An 8,904-nucleotide genomic window follows, 5' to 3' on the forward strand; every position below is an offset into this window, starting at 1 on the left:
TCTCGTGCTCTCAACAATCTAGCAATCTTTTCTCATCGTTACGATCAATCTCTAGGTAAAATCCACAATTCACCGATCCTTCACCAAATAAACGATCATCGTTCATTTATGCTTTACCAATCATTATTAACATTATTTTTTAAGTGATATTATTTCTTCATTTAAGTCATTATTATAAAAACTCGTGTCGTCCCTTCTAAAACTATGTTTTGTGGATGCTGAGATAAAATTTTATTAAACACCAAAGAGAAACAAAAACAAAACACCATTGAAAGCACAACGCAGCAGACTAAGGGCGGAGCCTCGTTAAAACCTCATTAAGAAAACCCGAGAGGGAAAAGCTTAATGAAGAAAAATAGTGCTCAAAAGCAGAGGCGCGGGAAGAGCAGAGATGGGATAACATCAGGGATTTCGGCCTAACCATCACCCCTAAGCTAACCTGCTCATGCCCAGCGATAGAGAAACACAAAAACTCAAGACATCCGAGTAAAGAAATGAATGTGGACATCATCAGTGACGAAGGCTTGAAGTCCGGTGATAGCTTAGTCCCAAAGACCCTCGACAGCCACGTGAGAAGCAAGATAGTCAGCCGATCTATTGCCTTCATGATAAATGTCGGAGATGCGCCATTCAAAGGAGTCGATATAGTGAGGTGCCTGCAGCCAATGCGCTTAAAACCTCCACAGAACCAAGGATGCGTGGGCCTGAAGAAGACGGACAACAAAGATGGAGTCTGATTTGAACCAAACTCTATTCCATCCCGCACGGTACGCCGACTCAATGCCGATGATGATAGCAAGAAGTTCAGCTTCAAACGCGGCCCCACGACCGCCTAAGAAATGATAACAGCCGAAGACATCATTAAACGCATTCCGAATGAGACCACTTGCATGAATAATTCCCTCGCGAACCGACCCATCGGTGTTAATCTTAACCCAATTCGGCGGAGGAAGATGCCAAGCCACATAAGTGTAAGTGATCGGCTTCCTGGGCTGACCGGTGATCGAGAGCTTGTGGAGAATTAAAAGCTCTGACACCGAGTTATCTATCGGCCCCAGGTCGAAGTTATTCGCAGCTTCCATGATGAAAACCCTAAGCTGCTTAAGAATGAAATAATGCGACGGAGTAGCAACCTTGTGAGTAATGTCGTTGCGGTGATTCCAAAGGCTCCAAATGAGCGAAATTACGCCCACTCTCCATAAATTTGTAACTTGCTTGCTGGCGCGCATATTGATAGCAAAAAGAAGTAGGCATCCGACGTAAAAAAGAGTGGGACAATCAATATTGAACCATTGAAAAAACTCCGTCCAAATGAAAAGCGAGAAGGAACACGTCAAAAGGATGTGATCCATGGACTCCTCCGCGGCTGAGCAAAGAGGGCAGCAGCTCGTGCTTTGAATACCCTGCCATCGGAGCACATCGAAAGTAGGCAACCTGCCAACGATAGTACGCCAAGCTAAAAGAGATCGGCGTGAAGGAATAAAAGAGTCCCAAATTCAGGTCCCCCACCTCACCTTCGGAAACTGCGGCCTTATGTAGTCAAACGCATAGCCTGCGGAAACCTCACCGAATCCCAAGTGAACCCAGGATCTGTCGTCCACGTTTCCGACGATGGGAGTAGTGACGATATCCACCGCAATGCTCAGGAAATTCTGCACAAAATTATTCATGAGATACCAAGTGCTCTCCTTGTAGTAATCACAAATCCGTTGAGAAAAGTAAGGTAGCATAAACTCCGAAATGTTAAGCTTGTCAACAAGCCTATAATCAAGCCAGTTGTCCCTCCATAAATAAATGTTATTAAGGGTGGGAAGATAGGGTTCGGGTATAGGGTACCCGATACTCAAAAAATTAGGGGTCGGGTTCGGGTATTTAGGGTATAAATAAATCGGGTATCGGGTATACCCGAAATACCCGAATTTTTTATTAAATATATTTTAAATTATTTAATTAAATTTAATTTTTAAAAATCTGAAATAGTAAAATTAAGTTTGAATTGAATCAAGTCCAACCCGAATTTTTAATTAAATATATTTTTAAAAATCTAAGATTTGTGCTTGTTGATTTTTGATTTGATGTTATATATTACTCCCTCCGTCCGCCAAAAGTGGAGCACAAATACTATATTGGGCATCCGCAAAGAGTGTACCTTTTTCCTTTTACAGAAATGGTCCCACCATCCACTTTAATCTTTTAACCTTACAAACACTTTTTATTTACAAAAAAATTCACCCCAAATTCAATCTCAACCACACATCTCATAAAGTGGTGGGACCATTTCTCCACTACATCAACATCAAAATCATCACCAATTTTATTAAATCCCGTGCCCAGCTAAAGTGCCCCACTTTTGGCGAACGGAGGGAGTATTTATTAATACAGGGAATTGAAAACGTACACAATTATATAGGGCAAAGGCTGAAAATAGGGGCTACATTTTAGAATTTTTGTAAAGAAAATCGGGTATTAGGGTACCCGAATACCCTATTAAGCTTAATTGGGTAATTCGAGTACCCTAATACCCGATTTACCCGAATTCATAGTTTGACTTTGAAAATTACCATTTTGACCGGGTAATTTAGGGTACCCGATACCCGAGTCGGGTATTTGGGTACCCAATTAAGAAATCGGGTTCGGGGTCGGTATTGGGTTTCGGCCTTATTCGGGGCCGGGTACCCGATCCCGACCCGATTCCCAGCCCTAAATACTATCACCAACTCCAAAAGTGAAAAAAAAGTTAGTCACCAAGTCATTGACAGTCCCTCGAACCCTTGTCCAAACGGAAGACGCAGCCCATTTAGAAACAGAATCCATAGTAGGAGTGAGATATTTTTGACGTAAAATATAGTAGCCAAAAGAGTTGTGCTTCATGATGTTCCAGCCAAGACGATACATAAAGCTATTGTTGATATTCGAAAAAGATTTCACCCCAATACCCCCATGCTCCTTCAAAGCCCGAGATTTGTCCCAGCTAACAGAGAATGAAGGTTTTCGAAAAATGCTACCGGTCCAAATAAAGGACCGACAGGCCTTCTCAAGAGCGCGAAGAAGTTTGGCCGGCCATTTGTATACAAGCATGCTATGAACCGCCACACTATTAATCACCTAAGAGACCAAGCAGAGACGCCCCACCATCGAATGTTGGGAGCCTTGCCACCGAGGAAAGTGAGCCAAAATTTTATCATACATGGGGCAAAGTTTGGTGGTAGAAACTCGACCAGAAAAAATGGGTACACCGAGATAAATGAAAGGCATTGAACCCACAGCAAATCCCAATGTCCGCTGAAGACGCAAACGCCGAGCCGGGGAAACTCTCTTCCCAAAATTGAGAGTGGATTTCTACTTATTATAGTCTTGACCCGACACAGTAGCATATAGCTGGAGAATTGAGTCAATCATGATGCAATTACGTTTAGAGGCACGACAGAAAATGAGAACATCGTCTGCATAAAGTAAATGAGAGGGAAAAATCATAGATCTAGAGTACCGCATACTCATAATCAAACCCATGTGTGCCGCATTAGGAAGAAGATGGCTAAGAACATCTTCTTCCAAGCCAAATAAAATCGGTGATAAAAGGGTCACCTTGTCGAACACCCCGACTACAAGAAAAATAGCCATGCAAGGATCCGTTGAAACTTATGGAAATGCGCACTGAATGGAGAATAGTTTTAATCCAAGAATAGAATATATCAGGAAAACCAAACGCCTGCAGAACATATAAGAGATAATCCCAGTTAAGAGTGTCAAAAGCTTTACGGATGTCCACTTTCAAAGCCATATTATTTCCACCAATCGACCTCTCCATGCAGTTAGCACCTTCCGAGGCCAAGATAATGCACTAATGGATCGATCTTCTGGAAATAAACCCGAACTGGTTGGCGGAAACAATGCCCGCAGCAATCGCATTGAGACGCACTGCCAAAATTTTGGCGATCACCTTAAAGAAAATATTGCCCAGCACAATCGGCCTATAGTCCGAGATAACTTTAGGATCTGTTTTCTTGGGGAGAAGGCTCAAAATATTAGAATTAAGTCCGGACGGAAGATAATGATGAGTAAAAAATCTCTTAGCTGCCAAAGTAAAATCATGCTCAATGATACCCCAAGCCGAACGGAAGAAGAAGCCGTTGAAGCCATGTGGACCCGGGCGCTATCTTTATCCATAGAGAAGACAGTAGCTTTGATTTCCTCCGCCGAGGGGCAAGCAATCAACGAAGTAGCCTGCTCCATGTTGATACTATTCAGAATGTAATTGTCGATCCAAGTGAAGTCTCTGGACTGATTGTTATCATCCGAGAAAAGATTCTTATAAAAATTTTCCGCATGAGAAGCCATGACATCGTGATCCTTCACCATCATACCGTTGATCTCCAGATTTTTGATGTTATGCCGAACACGTTTTATCCTCACCATATTATGATAAAACTGTGTGTTGCGATCCCCGCCATAAAGCCAACAGACTCTACTTTTCTGACGGAGAAGATCCGATTGACGAGAAAGCATAACCGAAAAGAGGCTTGAAGCTCCACCTCTTGATTAAAAAGATCATCCGTGTATCCCAACGTATCAATATGTTGTTGGAGAGCCGATAACTTGCTGTTGAGATCCTCAAGAGAGGTGTTGAAGTTGCCAAAAGTATTTTTGTTCCAAGCCTTGAGGTCTTTTCTTAGCCGTTTCAATTTGTGCATAACATACACAATAGGACAATGGGCTTCAACCGGCTGAGACCAGGACCTACCAACCAGCGGCAAAAATCTGAATGCGTCGTCCACATATTAAGAAAATGAAACGGCCTAGGACCCGAGATGCTAGAATGGCTGCTGCATTTAAGAAGAATAGGAGCGTGGTCCGAGCCCAATCGCTGCAGAACAATACTCTCCGCCGTGTACCAATGCTCCGCAAAATCACCAGTAAAAAGAATATGATCCAGAACCGATTCAGTCGGCATCGGATACCTCCGCCTGTCCATCCAAGTGAAAAAAAGGACCAGTTGAGTGAGCTTAAATAAGAGCATGGAGGTCAATGAAAGAATTAAATTCATGGCAAGAAATATGACCAGGAAGTCGGCATCCCCGACGCTCATGAGAACCGAGCACAGCATTGAAGTCCCCTAAAATAACCATGTGTTGAGTCATAAAGCCAGAGATGTCCTCCCAGAGCAGCCTCCGGGTAATGTAGTTACAACTCCCGTGCACGAACGCAATGCGGAACGTGTAACCGAGATGCGTAGCATCCAAAATCACCACTCGATCAGTGGAATGGAGCATCGAGCAAGTAACCAAAGTAGTAGTGAGAATTCAAATGTTAGAAGCATGATTGTCACGATCATTCCTATGGAATGGAATCATATCCATAGAACTCCGGTAAGAATCATGAATATTGTTGAAATTCGTCTTAGGCTCAATAAGACCTAAGATGATAGGACGATGGGAATGACAGTAGTTCTGAAGCAAGTTACGTGCAGTGGAAGTCATTCCACGAATATTCCAGGCTAGGATATTCATGTGGAATGGATGGAAATTTCATCATTTTGGAGATGATCTGTATCATTGTCAACAACATTTCCCCATGTTCTAGAGGCAGCCGAGTCCATGACTTTCGCCGCAGCAGAGTCCACAGGAATGACTTGGAAATTAGAGATATTGATACCTCTGCCAGCAGCTTCTTGAACTAAAGTGTTAAATTCCGAGTGGGCGCTCCCCTAGAAGCCGTCTCAACCGCAGATTAGTCCCCAGGAGAGGCGGAGTGAGAGTGCCGAAGTCGACCTTTGATGGAGTTTTCAGGTAAAGCTGTGTGCGCCAACTGTTCGACAATTTGCTTAGCAAGCCTGCCTCGGCCCCTTTTGACAGGAATTTCCAACGTTTGGTGGATGAAATCATATGATCTTATATCTAAAAATAAAGCCCCTCTAGTTAGTTCATTTAATTTGAGATAGAGATTACTATAAATTTCATAAAAGAAAAGTGTACTTTATTTAACGTTGGGGTACACCAATAATGCACTAAAATTTAAATTACATTGTAAATTTTCCGATAAATGCTTAAAACTTCCAAAGTTCTATCTAGAGGTTGATGAATTTAATCTGATCGCTTGATACCTAATAGATTAATGAACATGAAAGGCTAAAATGGATTTTATAAAAGCTATAGATTTTTGGGTAAAGGTGTGAATTAGGGTCGGGTCGGGTAACCCTACTAGCAAATTGTGGGTACCCGACCTGTAAAATCGACCAAAAACCATACCTTCACCGTCCCACTCTTGCATACACTGTGCGGGTACTCGAATACCCACTGCGGGTATTCGGGTACCCGCATTTTCCACAATTTTTTGGTAGCTTGTAATTTTGCTGTATTTTGTCCCGCTGGAGGATATTTTGCCCCGCAATTTGCGGGTACCCTCATTACCCGCGGGTATTTTGTCTCTCATTTCAGAAAAAAATTGAAAATATCCTTTCAATTTCATCGATTATCCATAAAACCTATGATGATGAAATAATAATAAAACTGTTGACCAACAAGTACAAATTCAAAATCAATTCTTAAGCTAAGTCATAAGTGAATTAGAAATTCAAAATCAAAACTGAAATAAAATTAATAATTATAAAAATTAATTATTTAGTAAAAATAAATTCGAGTATACGGGTACCCGATACCCGCACTCGACCCTCTTTGATAAAAATGAGGGTATCGGGTACCCCATATCCGCACGGGTATTGGGTTGGATGAGGGTATACTTGATACTCTCTACTTGAATTTACACCCCTAAAATTTTATATTATAAAATTCAATACAAAATTTGAATCCAATGATTATTTTGGTCCTTAAATCCTTACGAAGTTCTTGTAATTAATGATTGTGGGAAGATTATATCAAAGCTTCCACAATATTTTCTAAATGTTACTGTAGGGCTGTAAACGAGCAAAGCTACTCGTGAGCTATTCGACGTTTGACTTGATAAAAGCTCGATCGGTAATTTAATGAACAGCTCATTTAGCTAAACAAGCCAAGCTTGAGCATGACGATACTCGGCTCGTTAGCTCATGAAGGGATTTATCTTAAAAATATAAGATTATTCATTAAATGTCTTACAATATTTTATACTATATATAGTAATATTTGGATTAAGTATCTAATTAACATCATTTATTTACAAGAAAATAGTAAATATATTATATTTTTGTGAATCAAAATAACTTATATATTTGAAAATTAACTTATGTATTAGGAAAATAACTAAAATTTTGAATAAAAATTTAAATTTAAAAAGTTCGATTAGGCTCGGCACTGTATTCGACTCGATTAAAGCTCGATCGATAATTAATCAAACAGCTCGATTAGCTAAACGAGCCAAGCTTGAACAAGACACTATTCAGCTCGGCTCGGCTCGATGACACCCCTAGATGTTAGGGTGATATTGCCGCATATTGAAAAGTGGCATTAATTCTAAGGTAGTTCTCCCACTAATAGATGATCAATTATCCAAAACTAAGCAATAACATGTCTACGTTTTATCTGGGTCAAGTTAGCCGTGGTTGGACTTGTGATATATATATATATATATATATATATATATATATATATATATATATATATATATATATATATATATAGGCTAAAGTTCAATGAAGAAGGCCTAAATGTAAGAAAGAAGAGAGAAGTAATCTAATCCGTTGATCTTATCTAATCTAACGGATATGATTTATTCACGCCATGTTCAACGGATTTTTTCGTTGAACATATGGGGGGTCGAAACCCAGAACCCCCAAAAATATTGTATATATTCACGAATGTTCAACGAAAAAATCCGTTGAACATGGCGTGAATAAATCATGTCCGTTAGATTAGATAAGATCAACGGATGAGATTACTTCTCTCTTCTTTCTTACATTTAGGCCTTTTTCATTGAACCTAACCATATATATATATATATATATATATATATATATATAGGGGCGGTTATTCAATAAACCACCCTTATTTTAAGAATTACGAACCAGCAAAAATGCATGAATTTTATGTATAACACGCATGAATAAACTGTATAAAGGCATGAATTGTGAAAAATAATTTTTTGCTACCTTTGGGATTCGAACTCAGGACCATGAATTTATCCAACAAGGTGATGAATCAACCGTAGATCTTGATGATCTAAGGGCTGAAAATGGTTCCTAATTTATATTTTAAGAAGCGTTCTTATTTTAGCCTTCCCCTATATATATATATATATATATATATATATATATATATATATATATAGGAATGGGATCATATAGATCCCAATGCTTATAATAGATCCCTAGATCCAAATCTTGACCACACATTTATGACATGTGGCGCATCAAGATGGTGACACGTGGCAAGGAGCTTCCAAGCATTCCAAGGCAAAATCTGGAGGGGTAAAATTGGAATGTAATTTTCGGATTTAATAATTAAAAAAAATATATTTTTTTAGATTTTCTCAAAATATATATATTTTAGATGCATATAGTTTCACACAAAGATGCATAAAGTTTTCACATGAAATGCATAACTTTGAACAGAAAAATGCATTTAATTTTTCCAGTTTTGGTATTTTCACCACCCCACCCCATACCACCCCCCAATCCAGCCCACACCACCCCCCAACCCTCCCCATTACCACCCCCAAAAATAGGCATGTTTCACATGCATATAAAATCAAACAAAAATGCATAAAGTTTTCACATAAAAATGCATTAAATTATACAAAAAATGCATTTCATTTTAATAAATCTGGTAGTTTCGCCACCCCACCCCTGCCCCACCCCTACCCAACCCACCCCCCCCCCCCAAATTTTTTTTTTTTCAAAAACTGATTTTCTGATTGCTGACCCACCCCCACCCACCCACCCCCCAATTTGTTTTTTTAAAAAAAAAATTGGGG

Source organism: Salvia miltiorrhiza, chromosome 4, assembly GCF_028751815.1.
Source record: "Salvia miltiorrhiza cultivar Shanhuang (shh) chromosome 4, IMPLAD_Smil_shh, whole genome shotgun sequence".
NCBI classification, from domain to species: Eukaryota; Viridiplantae; Streptophyta; class Magnoliopsida; order Lamiales; family Lamiaceae; genus Salvia; species Salvia miltiorrhiza.